Source organism: Psittacula echo (genome assembly GCF_963264785.1).
Source record: "Psittacula echo genome assembly, chromosome: 1".
Lineage (NCBI taxonomy): Eukaryota > Metazoa > Chordata > Aves > Psittaciformes > Psittacidae > Psittacula > Psittacula echo.
The window spans coordinates 130,027,613-130,044,528 of NC_137735.1; positions in this window are offsets into that span (position 1 = coordinate 130,027,613).

A 16,916-nucleotide genomic window follows, 5' to 3' on the forward strand; every position below is an offset into this window, starting at 1 on the left:
TGTCTTGTCATCTTGCTGGTCCTGAGCTGGTTTTTGTTCAGATTATTATGAAAAGCAACCCTTCTGTTGTTTTTTTTTTAAGAGTATTTTCTTCTCAAACTTGCATTTCTTTTGGTGCCTGTTTTTAAGCCAGGAAAATATGTGGGTTTTCATTTGTGAATCATGACACATTCCTGGGAGCCATGCTAAAAAACAATAACAAAATGATGCCTTTTCAGACCTCACATGGAAAATATTTGCTATTCTGCTGCTCGGAAACATAAATAAGTCTTGCTCAGGTTCTTTCTTTAGTGGAATTCAGATAAATCACCATTCAGAGGGAAATCCTTCAGCTCAGGATTGATCTCCAGTTGACTGTTCATACACCAGAGCATCTCTGCTCACTAATATGTCTGTTGGATCACAGATGCAAGAGCCAGGAGGTTCACTTTCATTTCTCTGCCACAAGAAATAAAAGCAACCTTGTGACTGATTCCAACTGACGAAGGGTAAAAAGCTACATCAGGAGAAATGCTTCATTTCATTGCTGCTTCCTTACAGCGCTGCCTCCAGGACATGAGACAGACGTTGCACATGAGCCCTCTCTGTCAGCGCTGGGCAGATTCAGCTCTGACATGAGTGGGGAAGATGGGAGAGATTTTCTGTATGCTTTTTAATCTATGTTTTTTCCACATCATCTCAGATGCCATCCCTCAGCATTGTGCTGCTGCACTGCCCTGACCAGCATGGGCAGCCCCGCTGCAGCAGCAGCTCAGCCGATGCTGTGGCATTTTCCCCTCTCCAGTCCCAACATCCTAAATCTCAGCATCTGCGGCTGATAACAACCCTTTACACCAGGGCTTCTATTATCATAACGATTTTATCATCCAGGTTGGATGGGGCTTGGAGCAACCTGCTCTAGTATGAGGTGTCCCTACCCATGGCAGGGGGTTGGAACTGGATGAGGTTTAAGGTCCCTTCCAACCCAAATCATTCTATGATTCTATAAAGTGGGGGTTCAAGTTAGACCTCACATATATTCCAGCACTGGATATTACCAAGCGATAAATTCATTTGCCCAATAAATTTTAAACACGTTAAATAGATGCTCAGACAGCTTTTCCAAGGGTCCTTTTCCAACTCTGGTCTCCCACTCACCGTCTGGGTGGCCTCATATTAAATGCTGGCCTCATTTCAATCTGTAACCACAGATTTGCTGAGAACGCTGTGTTTTACTGCTCTGTTCCTAGCAAAGCAGGCAGGGAGGGAAAGGTGGAGGAGGCCCTGCGCAGCTGAAACCTGTGCTGGCCCCCTGCTTATTTGGCCTCATCTAGAGAGCCACAAGGGTAAGATATAAGCCCTCCAGGTCCAACATCACACATGGAGCTCCTGTGACACTGACACGCACTCAGCACTTGTAAAGATTATAGGAATCCATGATAATAAGCATCTGTGCAAGAAATATGGATGTTCTCAGCTGTTCTCAGATGTTCTCAGATCCCATTTGGGATCACACGTATGTAGGATCTCATCCCTCTCACTGCAGAGTCCATGTCTCAGGAGATGAGGGCATTTCACTGAGTTGTCCTCCCACCCACCCAGCTTCTACATCAAGTTTGAATAACAGAATTCATGCGATTTTACCAAATCACCCCAAATTTACATACAATCCGGACACAGGACCAGGTTAACCACATCTCTGAAGTTAAAACAGATGCAGCAGCTACACCTGATAAGTGACAGTAATACAGATGATGATGCTTTCTTAGCAGGCCTGAAGTCTTGTTTTTTTAGGGAATACCTGTTGTCCCCGCACCCCAATGCACATCTGAGAGCAGGAGATGAGCAAGACTCCTGAAAACAAGTCTGGGCAGGGAAGGGTAATAAGAGCAGGAGCTTCCCACCAAAACAGGCTCAGAGTGGCAAGGAACAGATACTGCTGGATACTCTTAGAACAGCTGTTGTGGGAACTTCCAATGATTTTAAAAGCCAGATCTACCAAACTGTTCAGCCTGGCTGTGGTCCATAGCCAAAACTTTATAGAGAGGTTTCATGACCCATCATTTCATGTTAGTGAAAAGAGAATTAAGTACTCTAAAGGGGAAAATGGACAAATTCCTCTTCACTCATGCTGTAAGAATGTGTCTCTGCAGCGTATGGATTGCAGGAGAGATCAAATACTGCACGTACCCATAGTCACCATTTTTGCAAGGGAGGAGGTAAAAGCCATTAATTGTATTAGCAGCAAAAGCCTGTCCCATTGAACCAATGTGTTAACAAACTGAAACAAATCCCAAGACAATAGACAGGCTGTAACAGACATGCAACGGGCCCCAGGACTGTTATCACAGATATCTCTCTCTTTCATTTGTCATGATCTGAATGTCATCACATTGTCATCCCCGCTCAGGCCAATGCAGAAAAGACAGGTTTGAATTTGCACCACAGAGTGGATGCAAGCTCCATGTATCAGTTATACCTGGCAAGGGTTCATTCTCCAAGACTGGCAAATCCAGCTGCTTCTGTGGCTCCTGTTCTTCGTCATCTTCTTCTTCCTTTTATGTTGCATTTCCCAAGAGAAAGCAGAAACAAAGGAGAGAAAATGCAAATCGTGAAACTGCTTGTAAAAAAGAGGCAGAAAATTTCAAACGGCACTAATACCAAAGAGAAACATGAATTACATCAAAACCTGCTTTCATCAGTCTTGTAATTGATGCCTAGCACAAAAACAAGCTTCCTAACAGCCCTGTGTCAGATATTACTTCCACATGATGCTGCTAATATAGATGGGAAGCTCAGAAATCATGTGAAGCCTCACAAAACTCACCCAGCATCTGAATGCTAAAGCTGGGTAGAGATGAACATCCAAGATGTAACTTTGGCACTAAAACCCATGTTGCCTGTCTCATTGCTGAAGGCATTAAACTTCTCTGTCCATTTCAGAAGAAAAATGAAGTTTTAGTAGAATTATTCAACTTTTCCTTATTAAAATACTGACTCCATTCATTGGAAAATCCTATTGATGCCAAACATAGAACATAGCAGAAGGCAGAACTGGTTTTTCTTCTGATATTTTGCTCATTGGGAAGTGAATGTCTTCAGCTTTCAAAAGAAAAACCTGGTCACATCGCAACTCACCATCTCCCAAAGCTTAGCGTAGAGAAGCAACACAGTATTTTCTGTAAAGGGGTTGATATAAGTAATGGTGTAACCTGATGGTGTGATTTTATCCAACTTGTCAAGATGGACAAAAATACCATCAGCAGAGCTTTCTCAGCAGCAATGGCAAAAAAGGGTATAGCGTGGATCATGCATCACTTCAGCATGTTTTGCTCAACACAGCATGGATCTGTGGACCAGGTTTCATCCCCTCCTGCTCACATGCTTCCATCTCTCCATGTTTGTTTTCCACACACAATCACAAAACTGAACCACCCTTCTGCAGGCTCTGTACTGTGCATACAGCTCTGCTGGGATAGTCAGCTGCTGAGCTGGCCGTGGACATAGAATCATAGAACCATAGAATCACAGACTGTTTAGGGTTGGAAAGTACCTTAAGATCATCCAGTTCCAACCCCCCTGCCATGGGCAGGGACACCTCACACTAAACCATGTCACCCAAGGCTCTGTCCAGCCCGGCCTTGAACACCACCAGGAATGGAGCATTCACAACTTCCTTGGGTCACCTGTTCCAGTGCCTCACCACCCTTACAGTAAAGAACTTACTCCTTAGATCCAATCCAAACTTCCCCTGTTTAAGTTTGAACCTGTTATCCCTTGTCCTATCACTACAGTCCCTGATGAAGAGTCCCTCCCCAGCATCCTTGTAGCCCCTCTTCAGATACTGGAAGGTTGCTATGAGGTCTCCACGCAGCCTTCTCTTCTCCAGGCTGAACAGCCCCAACTTTCTCAGCCTGTCTTCATACGGGAGGTGCTCCAGTCCCCTGATCATCCTCGTGGCCCTCCTCTGCACTTGTTCCAACAGTTCCATGTCCTTTTGATGTTGAGGACACCAGAACTGCACACAATACTCCAAGTGAGGACTCACGAGAGCACATGAGTGTGAGCGATGCATCCTGGAGGACTCAGTGCTGGCAACGGCAATATGCCCATTAGAGGGAGGAGCTGCCGGTGCATAAGGCACGCAGGAGATCATATTCATCTTGCAGAGTAGTATTTCCAGATTAAATATAATAGGGAAGCTCAGAGAGGTCAAGGGCTGAGATTGACTTTCAGAATGATGCCTTTGACATCCAAAGAGAGAGGACAGGCTTATTAAAAATGCAGTGTGGATTGCAAATCTGCCACACACCCAAGCTACCACGTGGATGGATGAGGCAGTTATGTAGAACCTGCTGACAACAACAGCCTCTCAAGTGACAGGTCATTGAACAGTGTGCTGCTATTCAGCACTGTTTTGACAGAAACTACACAAAGCCACAGTGCGGAAGGCAAGGAGTGAACGTTCACATCTGCTTGAGGTTTGTTTATAATCTTGCAGTGGGGAAATATGACCATGAATGAGAATTAGGCCCTGCATTTACTTAGGAAAACCAGTTTGGTGAACAGAGAAGGGAGAGAAGCAAGGTGAGGAATCATGGGGGTGGAGAGGAGGAGATGGCAATTGCAATGATGGAGAGAAAGAGCAGGCAAACCTGTGGGACATGCTGGGTGAAGGCTCCACCAGCTTCTGTAATCTCCTTGTCTTCCACTGCTGTGTCTGCTCTGGAGCACACTGGGTTTCACCTTCCGTACCATTCCTTGGCCACAATGACTTTCATAGGCCAAAGCTGACGGTGTCTGCCACAGGGGTAAATGACAGGCAGGGAGCCACAGACAAAGGTCTTGCATGTCCACCACCGTTTCATTCCCCCTCATCTTTCATTCCTAAGCAGCTGCCTGAAAGCTGCCTCATCACCCTGTTGACAACATCATTAACTTGCTGTAATCTGAACCTTCCCCATAGAAAGATCAATGGAAAATTCTTCTTGTTTGGTGAAAATGGAAAAAACAACAGTATTCATCACACATTGGAGGCAGTGGCTGAGGAAATGTTACCAAGATGCCTCATGGGCATTTAGTTTGGGTTTGAGCTTATAGACGAGTGGGTTATGCTGTAAGTGCTTCATTCTCATCTTAAAAGTGAAGCTCCATCTGCAAAACCATCTCCCTTTTCCAGGAAGTGGAAATTTCAGGCAATGAAACAACAGAGGAGATAGAGGCCAGATATCCAGGGAGATACAGATCAGGATGCAGTGGGCACCTGAGAGAAGGGAATTAAAATCACAGAATCACAGAATCCCAAGGGTTGGAAAGGACCTCAAAAGATCATCTAGTCCAACCCCCCTGCAAGAGCAGGGTAACCTAGAGTACATCACACAGCAACTGGTCCAGCTGGGCCTTGAATATCTCCAACAACTTGTGGAGACTCCACAGCCCCCCTGGGCAACCTGTTCCAGTGCTCTGTCACTCTCACAGTAAAGAGGTTTTTCCTGATGTTCATATGGAACCTCCTATGATCCAGTTTACACCCATTACCCCTTGTCCTATCACTGGACATCACTGAGAAAAGCCTAGCTCCATCATCCTGACACTCACCCTTTACATATTTGTAAACATTGATGAGGTCACCCCTCAGTCTCCTCTTCTCCAAGCTAAAGAGACCCAGCTCCCTCAGCCTCTCCTCATAAGGGAGATGTTCCACTCCCTTAATCATCTTTGTGGCTCTGCGCTGGACTCTCTCCAGCAGGTCCCTGTCCTTCTTGAACTGAGGGGCCCAGAACTGGACACAATATTCCAGATGGGGCCTCACCAGGGCAGAGTAGAGGGGGAGGAGAACCTCTCTTGACCTACTGACCACCCCCCTTCTAATACACCCCAGGATGCCATTGGCCTTCTTGGCCACAAGGGCACATTGCTGGCTCATGGTCATCCTGCCATCCACCAGGACCCCCAGGTCCCTTTCCCCTTCACTACTTTCCAGCAGGTCAACCCCCAACCTGTACTAGTACATGGGGTTGTTCCTCCCCAGATGCAGGACTCTACACTTTCCCTTGTTGAATTTCATCAAGTTTCTCCCCGCCCAACTCTCCAGCCTGTCCAGGTCTCGCTGAATGGCAACACAGCCTTCTGGTGTGTCAGCCACTCCTCCCAGTTTAGTGTCATCAGCGAACTTGCTGAGGGTACATTCAGTTCCCTTTGCAAGGGAGGCATTTATTGTAGTTGCAAGAAACAACTTAGAAGCCGCAAGTTGATGGAACATCAAAGCATTCAAACAAATGTGACTTACTACTAAACAGGGCAAACCCCTCCTCCTGGCAAAGTTTAATCAGACTGAAGTATCTCAGACTGATGGAGTGGTTCCTTTCTATCAGAGAACTGAAGAACATTTCCGTTTTATCTACTTACAACAAGACTGGAAAAGATTCAGAGATTGGGAAAACTTTGCCTCTCTCCTTATTTTATGTAGCTGCTTCACGTCATTTGTGTTCCACCATCAGTGGGATCTCAATGCCAGCTACCAAGCCCCTTCTGAGAGAAAGGAGGATGCTCACATGTCCCAGTGCTTACACCAAGTAATTGTTTAGCCTGGCTTGGGTCCCAGATAAACTTTTCCTTTGGAGCAATGGAGGCTGCAAGCACCAAGCCCTATGTCTCACCTCACAGAGGATCACACCCAAAACTGGGGTCATGCTCCCAAACCAAATGGATCAGAAAACAAAGAGGGACAAGCAGTACATGGGCACTCCTCCCTGCTAGGAGCAGGCTGATAAGGAAGGGATGGCGTGGTTAGTGACATGCCAAGGGGATGAAATAATGTCTTGAATGAAAGCACAGTGATAGGCAAGAGCCATATTTATGGGTGTACAGGGCAAGTAACATTTCATACATATTTCAGCACTTCCAAGATAAAAAGAAAACATTTTCTTACAGGCCTTCTGGGATAGATAAGAGGATTTATAATAGCTACATTTCTGGCCCATAATCCTTAGAAATGCGTGTATTTGCTTCGCATGCCAACTATGACATAGGGACGAGCTACATGATCAGCTTATTCCATTGTGTCATTTGGGCTGTAATGACTACAGCTGATCTGTCTGTGTTTCTCCTCGGCCCAGTACAATCTGCAGCTGTACCACCCTGGAGAGAAGTCATCATATAGCTGAGGGCAGACCATGGTTCTGGTGGTGGGGTGCACATCTATCATGCCAGGATGTGACTTCTCCTTTCCTGACCCATCTCCTCTAGTAAGTCACTTCTGGTTTCCCACCGCCACAACTGGTTTAAATCCAGTGGCACCCTTCTCATATGATAGTTATTTGGGGATGCATCCAGCAGGCACTCATCTCCTGCAGCACATCTGCATCTCATTGAAAATGTGGGCAGAGGTTTGATACAAGGGGAGAGCCCTCTGTTCCCCATGAGCTGGCCCCACAGGAGAGGCTGGAAGTGCTTTGCTTGGGGAAGAAGCATCTTCAACTGCCTCTTATAACCATGGGTTAAATAAAAGCCTGAGGTTAAGGGACGCTTTCTCATGATAGACCCAGGTTCATGCCTGGACAGAGGCTTCCTTCACTTTGGCTATCACCAGTTTATTTGAGACCTTTAGTCCCTGATACAGAGCAAAACACACCAAGTCAAGGGATGAAAGTAATGCTGTGGGATCCCGTAAAAGCCATTGGTAACAGGATGCACAGGAAAGCTGGAGGATGCGTGTTCACACACGCTGTCTGTGAACCTTTTAACTGCCCACCAGGCCAGCAGTGAGCACTTGATCTGACAGATGGTTCTCTTCATCCCGGACAAGCCATGGGGGATATCGCACTCACCCACACTTCCCAGCTTCCGCTCCCAGGCTCTCCTAAACCCCAGCAAAGAATCCCACTGCCCTTTCACACAAACTCCTGGAGATCAGCAACTGCATTCAAAACCTCCACATCCTCCTCTCAGAACTGCCTGTGGAGAAAGGACTTTCTGGCTTGTCCTGCCCATAGCCTTGACACAGACACAAGCTCTAAATATCCCCTTCATGGATGCTGTCCTTGAAGTGGTAGGAAGGTGAAGGTCACTTTGGACCCCATGTTTACAGCTTGATCTTCATCACACTAAGCTACAAATAGTTTAGAACAGTCTGTGAACTGCTCATGCTAACTTGAAATTGCCCAGAATGACCACAGGATGGGTTACAAAAGCCAAACCAGTGTCTCTAATTCAGGATCCAGGTGGTGACGCACATCACCATTCATTTACATTGGGTCCACACTGTCTGAAGAGCTCTCCACAAAGAATGGTAGGATGGATGAAGAGATGGGTAGGAAACCTATCTAACCACATCTGTTCGTCTGTCTGAATTTGTTGCATCATTCAGTGTGCGCTCGCAGCCCAGAAAGCCAACCGTATCCTGGGCTGCATCAAAAGGAGCGTGACCAGCAGGTGGAAGGAGGTGATCCTGCTCTCGTGAGACCTCACTTGGGAGTATTGTGTGCAGTTCTGGTGTCCTCAACATAAAAAGGACATGGAACTGTTGGAACAAGTCCAGAGGAGGCCACGAGGATGATCAGGGGACTGGAGCACCTCCCGTATGAAGACAGGCTGAGAAAGTTGGGGCTGTTCAGCCTGGAGAAGAGAAGGCTGCGTGGAGACCTCATAGCAGCCTTCCAGTATCTGAAGTGGATCTACAAGGATGCTGGGGAGGGACTCTTCATCAGGGACTGTAGTGACAGGACAAGGGGTAATGGGTTAAAACTTAAACAGGGGAAGTTTAGATCGGATCTAAGGAAGAAATTCTTTACTGTGAGGGTGGTGAGGCACTGGAATGGGTTGCCCAGGGAAGCTGTGAATACTCCATCCCTGACAGTGTTGAAGGACAGGTGGGACAGAGCCTTGGGTGACATGGTTTAGTGTGAGGTGTCCCTGCCCATGGCAGGGGGTTGGAACTGGATGAGCTTAAGGTCCTTTCCAACCCTAACTATTCTATGATTCTATGATTCAGGTAAAATCTGGAGAGCACTAAAGTGAAATGCTCATTCTGAAGATGGGTTTTGTAATAGTCATCTGAGCTGCTGGTATGAAACCACTGGATCACTGAAATGGTGATGCCCCACTGGAGTTCACTGTTGGTGTCACTGTAGCTGAGCCTCAGGCTCCTAAGGGACAGCACCACAAAGCAGTTAAACAGACCAGTTTAATAGGAAATACCTATAAACCTGTGGGAATGTGCTTCTCAGTGTGTCACAGACTAACAAAAGGTGTAGGAGCAGTCAGGTTCTGGGTGTCAGATGTAATCTCTACCTTCAAAGTGGTGGAGAATGGAGTGTCTTTAATCCATTCAGATTGACACTGTATGATTGACCTTGATAAACTCATATGTAAGAATTTAATTTGATCAGGACTACAACTGGCTCTAGTGGGATCCCCCAAAAATTCTTATTTCTATGCATATAAAAATTGATAGAAACTAAAAGAATTCCCATCTTATTCCCTCAACAAAAAAGCCTTGAAATACCCTTCACTTTGACCTCATATCAGGAAAACTAATGAGCCTTGACAAATGAGTTAGTTTGACAAAAGCCTAGCACACGCAGAAATCAGGGGGGCAAACATATGTTAAGAAGAAAGACACCGTAACTTGCTTCGTTCACCAGCTCAGAAGTAAATAGCAACATTTATATGTCAGTCATGGTTGCAGTTTTGTATCCCTTCATAGTAACTGAGGAGTAGGCTGAAGACTAACCAAAAGTAATGGTCTTCACTATCATAACTATATCATAACTATTCTATGATTCTGTGATTCTATGATTCTATGATTCACAATGCAGAGGCAGGCTCTGGAATGAACCTGGCTTTGGGAGTGCTGAGCCAATGACTTTGTCTCCCAGCCATGCCAGCTGGCTCCTTACATTCTTCTGTGAGGTCCTTGAGGACTACATCCAGACTTGCCATGGTGCCCATGAGAGAACACCAATACCACCAGTTGTCTCAAACAAGAACGGGCACTGGTCTACCTGGTTAGCCACTTCCTCCTCTCAGAGGTCTCAAGGTGCAATATAGCAATATATAGTTGTAACCTTATCTAGGTGTTCCTGCTCTGGCAGGGGGATTGGACTAGATGATCTTTTGAGGTCCCTTCCAATCTCTAACATACTGTGATACTGTGATTCATCCCTCACCCAGGTCATTGGTCATTTCCTTGAGAAGCAAAGTTTCCCATTGTCTTCAATGCCAGGTTAAAGCTGGCACATTTTCCTTTAAACAATGCAAGTCATACAGCCCAAAAGCATGTGGGAGCCAGAGGCTGTTCTTGGCTCAGGGTTCTCAGCTCTAGAAGAAGCTTCCAGATGTGCTAGGGTTGCATGTATGCTGCCCATTGTTGTGGGATGTGAGCTCTCTCTGCATAAAGCCGATAGAGAGTCACTAGGGAATTTCCTGGTCTCTTATTGCTTCTCTCTCCGTTTTTTTCATATAGAAATATATGTGTAGACATAAATAATTATAAAATAATTACTTATTTTATAATTTATAAAAACAATTATTTATTTTAGAATTTATAATAAATGATATTTGGAGAAAGCTTTTTGATTTTGAAAGGATTCACTCAACTCATTGATATTTTGTCTGTTAGGGTTATAAGGTTAGTAGCAAAGCCGGCACTGCAAAGTGTCATCTTTATGGCAGCAAAGGTTTTTACAAACAGACGAGGCATTTAAGTGGGTTTAAAGCTGGTCAAACTGCTCTTGCCTGATCTCTTCCTGCAGTTCACTCCCTCTTGCTGGCTTTTGTCACTGGCTCTCTCCAGCCTTGCCCTAGGTTTGGTGATCAAATGCTGAAGCCCATACAAACTGCTTTTGTACTTTCTGCCTGGAAAACCTCTTTGTGTCCTTACAGGAACATTTTCTCACCATTTCTTTGGTCAGAAACCACTTTCCAGTTGAAATGAAAGCCTCACTTTTACTGTCTCTAAGGCTTTTGATTGTATTAAATTGCACCGGATGCATCAAAAAATTTTAATGCCACCTCAGAATAAAAAAGGCCTCTCGAACACTTAACTCTAACGTCTCAGCTAGGGATCATATTCCAGTATCCATCCTTTCTGTCAAGAACAGAAAGTCATTCCTTGTCTTCCACCCTCCAAGTCTGGCCCTGGGAGCAGGCTGGGTCTGCAATTCTTGTGTGTTTTTAAACTGAGTCAGAGTTTGCAGATACAAACTGAATGAAGAGGAGGAGGGAAAATGTCTGCTCTTTTAACAAATAGGGAAAAAATCCCAAAACCTTGCTGGGGATCTGGCATTTTATAGCTTCTTGCAGGATGCAGGATGTTTATGGACCATTCTGAAAGCTCTTACTTTTGGACCAGTTTGGGGCAAAATCAAATCTTGCTTCTTTTTGTTTTCCCAGGAAAAAATACCCACCAGAAAGACTGTGATTTTCAGACAGTTTATCTACAACCAGCTCTCTACTACAACACAGCTCATCACCTGGCTCAACTTGTTGATTTCTATGTTTTTTACTATCCTGCTTTCTGCCTTTCCTGCAATATTTGTTGCTGCTCATGCGAAAAGACACACACAGATTCCTGGGTATGGGCTGATCCCATTCCCCAAAGACAGAGTTTACTGACAATCACCTGGAATAGCCATGATGTTCATCATGATAGAGTGAGTAAAGCTGTGAAGAGAGTAGGAGTTGGAGAGATTAAAGCTATGTGTCTTTACTTTGGGAACTTAAGGAGAGAGAAGGCTACAATGGAAGGTATTGCTTGTTATTTGTGCAAGAGAAATCCCTTTATATCCCTTTTCTAAGACATGTACAGCACTGTGATGAATTTTCCCCAAATCAGAAAGAGAGGATAAAGCTCACAAAAATCAATAGTGAGTCAGTCCAGTCCCAAAGAGGAGACACACTGTGTTACGTGTGGCAAACAGCTCAAGCAAAATGGGGCCATGAGATATGGCTAGGTATTTGTCATTGAGGAGCGTAGTAAAAGCTTTCTCTGCATAAAGGAGCGTGCCAGAGGCAGGGAAGAGGAGATCCATCCAAAACCCGGCAGTAAAATGTCAATGCAGCATTTACACAGGAGTTTCTGGGCAGTGGGAAGAGGATATTTAAGATAGGAGCTGGGTACAGGCAGGGGAATGAGCAAAGAATGACCTACACATAGCAGACACGTGTATACTTTTCTATCTAGAGGATACAAAACTAGATCATGTTTACCACAATAGCCATATTTGCACAAAGTTTTCACAAAGAACAAGTCATGCAGCCTTCCCTCCACATCCCCAAGTACTGATTCCCACTTCTTATTAAATAAGGCTACAGATAGCCATTATATGTTGGTTTATCTTTGTAGAAATATGGTTTCTGTGCCCAGATGGTTACAATTCTCTGCTTGGAGAGAAGATAGATTAACATTCTCAGAGAACACTCTGGTGGTCATTTGGAAGCACTTGAATGTGAATCGCCAATGCAAACACATTGTTTTTCCCACCTATGCTAAAAGTGCACCCCAGGGTTGATCGACTCATGTCCTTGTGCTGAATACACCTTTATTTGGCATGCTGAGTCTCAAATTAGGGGAGAAAAGATGTCACCCACCAAGGGGAGTGACTCTCATCAAGACATTTTAAAAGCAATGAACTTTTCAGTGATAACAGCCCGATCTGGTGTAGCCACAGTTAAAAAAGCACAGCTAGCAAAGATGGTGCAGCTGCTTGCCACATGTGTGTTCATGAGGCTCTGCACCAGGAAGCAGACCACTGAAGAAGGTTGTGCTCTCTCCTTCTTAAGGCTACAGCACAACCTGAGCTTCCCACCAACAGTCTCTGAAGAACAATAAAGTTCATCGCTAAGGGGCTGGCTACTTCTTTGACCCTCAGAAGGCAGAATTTAGAATATTATGTTGGGGTTTTTTTGTTTCTATATGTTTCTCATGCAATATTTGCATTACATTGTTCTTTACTTTCACTGAAATTTGCTTAAAACCTTGTCCTCGGGATGTTTAAGAATGAAGATCTTGGAGGATCCCCTGATCTACAGGTCATCCATGGACAAGTGTCCATCCCAAGGCCAAATGTGGGTGTCTGACCCAGCACAGGTACTGTGCTCGTGTTGCCGCTGCTACGTAAGTCCTGCAGATAACCAGATTGTAAAGGCAAAGCTTGAAGCCTGCATCACTGTCCTTCCCCCTGACTGCCTCGGGATGGCTTTTGAAGTGCTGGGGAATGTTTATCATTTCCCAGTAAGTCCTTTTCCAGAAGGTAGGAGCTAAACCTGCTCACAGCTGTTCCCATGCTCCTGCACAGCAGGAAAACAGCTGAGACATTGGGTTTTCATCTCATTTTCTCCTCTGTAGCACTCAGCTGACCTCCCTTGGGCTGCAGCAGTGGAAGGAAATGATGTGCTGCTGCAGGACGCAGAGGATGCTATATGCATGTGTCCTGTGAGCAGAGCTGTGAGGGGCAGGGAGGCTCGGTGCCTTTGGATCTCCTCACTCCATCATCCAGCCTCATGTGTCCTTTGCCTGGGAAGTCTCCATGCCAGGATGGATGCAGCATGTGCATCCCACTGAGCCCACTGTCCCCTCTTGCCCTGACACCCTCTGTTCCATGGGATGGAAAGGATGCTGACAGCATTGCCTGGGTCACTGCAGCTTCCAAGGGAAATCTGAGCAGCCCAAAGGCTCATCCAAATAACTTTAATCACACATTTGGATGTGAATGTGAGTACACATTACCTGACAGACTGTGAAAAAAGGGAGAAACCCGTCCTATGGATATATGAACATTCTAGGGCAACCTAAGGGCAAAAGCTGTGGTTGCCGCATCCCTGGAGGTGTTCAAGGCCGGGTTGGACAGGGCTTGCAGCAAACTGCTCTAGTGGAAGGTGTCCCTGCCCGTGGCAGGGGGATGGAACTGCAGGAGCTTCAAGGTCATTCTATGATTCTGTGAAAAGCAGGCATCACAACCAACTCCATTGGAAAGTGTTTCTAGCATGCATCTTCATTATTTTTGCCAAGACCCATGGCACACAGGAGGCCTCAAGTGACACATCAGCCAAGACGTCACTTGGGTCAAACAGCATTGCAGTGATATCAGCAGAATGGTCCCTATGGACCATATGTTGCAGGGCATGAACGTGAGATTCCTTGCATTGCACTACATGTATGTAGATACCACTGGCAGTCACCAAGCAGATATCCCTGTTTAAAAATGTGTTCCTCAGCACTTTCAGTGACTTCTGGGCTTTCCCAAGAAAACTCGGATGGAGCAGAAGGTGGTGAGTGGACATTCCTGCCCAGCCCTGCTGTGTGGGTTACAGCTCCCAGTCCTGCTTTGTGTTTCCTGTGTGATATTCCAATGTATCATGTGCACAAGCCTAACAGCCTCCTGCACAGCCATCACCTCTATTCCCTTTTTCCAGGTCTCCCAACAGCCTCCCCATACAGTCACATAACACCCATCCATGTCAGCATCTAGGGGCTTGGCTGTAAAACCCAAAGCAAAACCATCTTTGCCTCCTGCTCCTCACACCTTAACAGTGCCCCATCTCCCAGTGCAAACCTCCTCTGGGGTCCTCTAGCAGACACCTCCTCATTGGCTCTGGGGACACACTGGGTCTCCTTTACATGTTCCTCATTGGGTTTCTAAACCCCCATATCCTAGTTTCAAGTGTACCCCTTCGCCAATGCAGACTCAGAAGTCCAGTTCAGATCTCTCTGTCCCAGCCCTATGTACCCAGTGATGTTCTGTTCTTAGGATAATTGAAAATAAACCCAATAGAGCAAGAGACACAGCCCAGAATCAACCTTAGACAGTCTCTGGTTACTTTTGTCTCAGAATCCAGTGACTCAGATTCTTCTGCATCTCACAGAACTGTCTAGGAGCTAAAAATATGTGACCTCTGCAAGGGGAAATACATCAATCTGTCTGGCCTCCGCAAGTCACCAAACTTGCAGGGTAAAGAGCATTCTGCAGCCTCTGGTTTATTTTTCAACTTCACTTCTGCAATCATAAATGTCCATTAGTGATGAAAAACTGGAATCAAACCGCACTATGGAAAAAGTGATGCATGCCATAAACTAGACCCAGATTAATGTGCAACATGGTCTGCTCAAGAGTGAAAATTAGTCATGCAGTGCTAAAACGTTCAGATGAATGCCTGAGAAAGAAAATATCTTTCTTTCATGACTGGTACTTGGCTATTAATGAATTAATTGGTGTAATAACTGCAGTTCTTGGCTATTAATGAGTCATAGATCATAGAATAGTTAGGGTTGGAAAGGACCTTAAGATCATCCAGTTCCAACCCCCTGCCATAAGTAAGGACACCTCACACTAAACCATGTCACCCAAGGATTCATCCAACCTGGCCTTGAACATCGCCAAGGATGGAGCATTCACAACCTCCCTGGGCAACCCATTCCAGTGCCTCACCACCCTCTCAGTAAAGAACATCCTTATATCTAATCCAAACTTCCCCTGTTTCAGTTTTAACCCATTACCCCTTACCCTATCACTACAGTCCCTAATGAAGAGTCCCTCCTCAGCATCCTCGTAGATCCACTTCAGATACTGGAAGGCTGCTATGAGGTCTCCACGCAGCCTTCTCTTCTCCAGGATGAACAGCCCCAACTTTCTCAGCCTATCTCCATATGGGAGGTGCTCCAGTCCCCTGATCATCCTCGTGGCCCTCCTCTGGACTTGTTCCAACAGTTCCATGTCCTTTCTATGTTGAGGACACCAGAACTGCACACAATACTCCAAGTGAGGTCTCACGAGAGCAGAGGAGAGGGGCAGGATCACCTCCTTTGACCTCCTGGTCACGCTCCTTTTACTGGTCACTTGTGTAGAGGTCAACCTTACTCCTGTCCCAGAAGCAACTTGCTTTGTTATAATGTTATGGATAAAGGCTTCTGCAGTCTGCTCTGTTCTTGTTGTGGAAGTTTAACCAAACTGAAACCCCTTTAGTAACATCCCCGTTTCCCACTGAGCACACTTTCCACTGCGAGTTCTGCCTCTGACCAAGCACAGAAGATGCACTAACGTCCATGGGTACCCAAACCTGCAGAGCCTGACAAAGCCCAGCTCAGCCTTGGTCAGGAAGAGTGCAGTGAGATGTCAGCCTTGCAGAAAACACAGTTATCTTCCATAAGTTGGAAGGAACAGGCTGGTGGTTTGTACAGCCAGAGGTCGAGACCTGCCAGACCAAGTCCCTTCATGTGGACAATCCTAACAATAAATGTGTTGCCCAGCAGAATAGTCCTATGGGAAGCATACAGTACAGCCTTTTGAACAGGATAGGGGAAAATCCATGGGGAGTCCAATTTGAATGAGTTTTGGGTTGGATTCAAAACAGTAACAAAATGCAGAGAAGGGTCCAGAACCCACTCACTGGGAACTTGGATTGCCATGATTTTACCACAGAAAAGTGGAGTCTTTTAAGCAGAGTTCAACATAAAAGCATTGAAATTGGCTGCTGTGGTGTGTCTTGGTGTTTAGAATACTGCTCATCCTCTCCCTGAGCTGCATGGTAAATGCGGTCAGGCCACTCGGCAAGGGAGCTGCGGACAGCCAAGTGCAATGCTGGTGCCTGTGCTGCAGCACAGCACAAGGGAAAGGACAACATCTGGGGCTGTGATCCACAAAACAGTGATCCTCACAACCTGGGAGATGAGGGAGAGCTCCAGAGAGGGCTGGCTGCAATGCAGGACAGATGCTCTCTTCCCCCTGGATCAGTGCCAGCACTGGAAGCCATTAGATGGGCAAACCAGGTTGGGGTGAAGTTCTTCTCTGCTGCAGTCAATGCCAGCATTGCAACCCCCTAACAGTTCCTCATCCCTGGTCACTGTGTAATGCACCACTTGTCATGCTGGCACAAGCCTGGGAATGTGGGGAAGGAAGGGGGAGAGGATGGACTGCCCTTTTTGGTGTCATGCTGGGCTG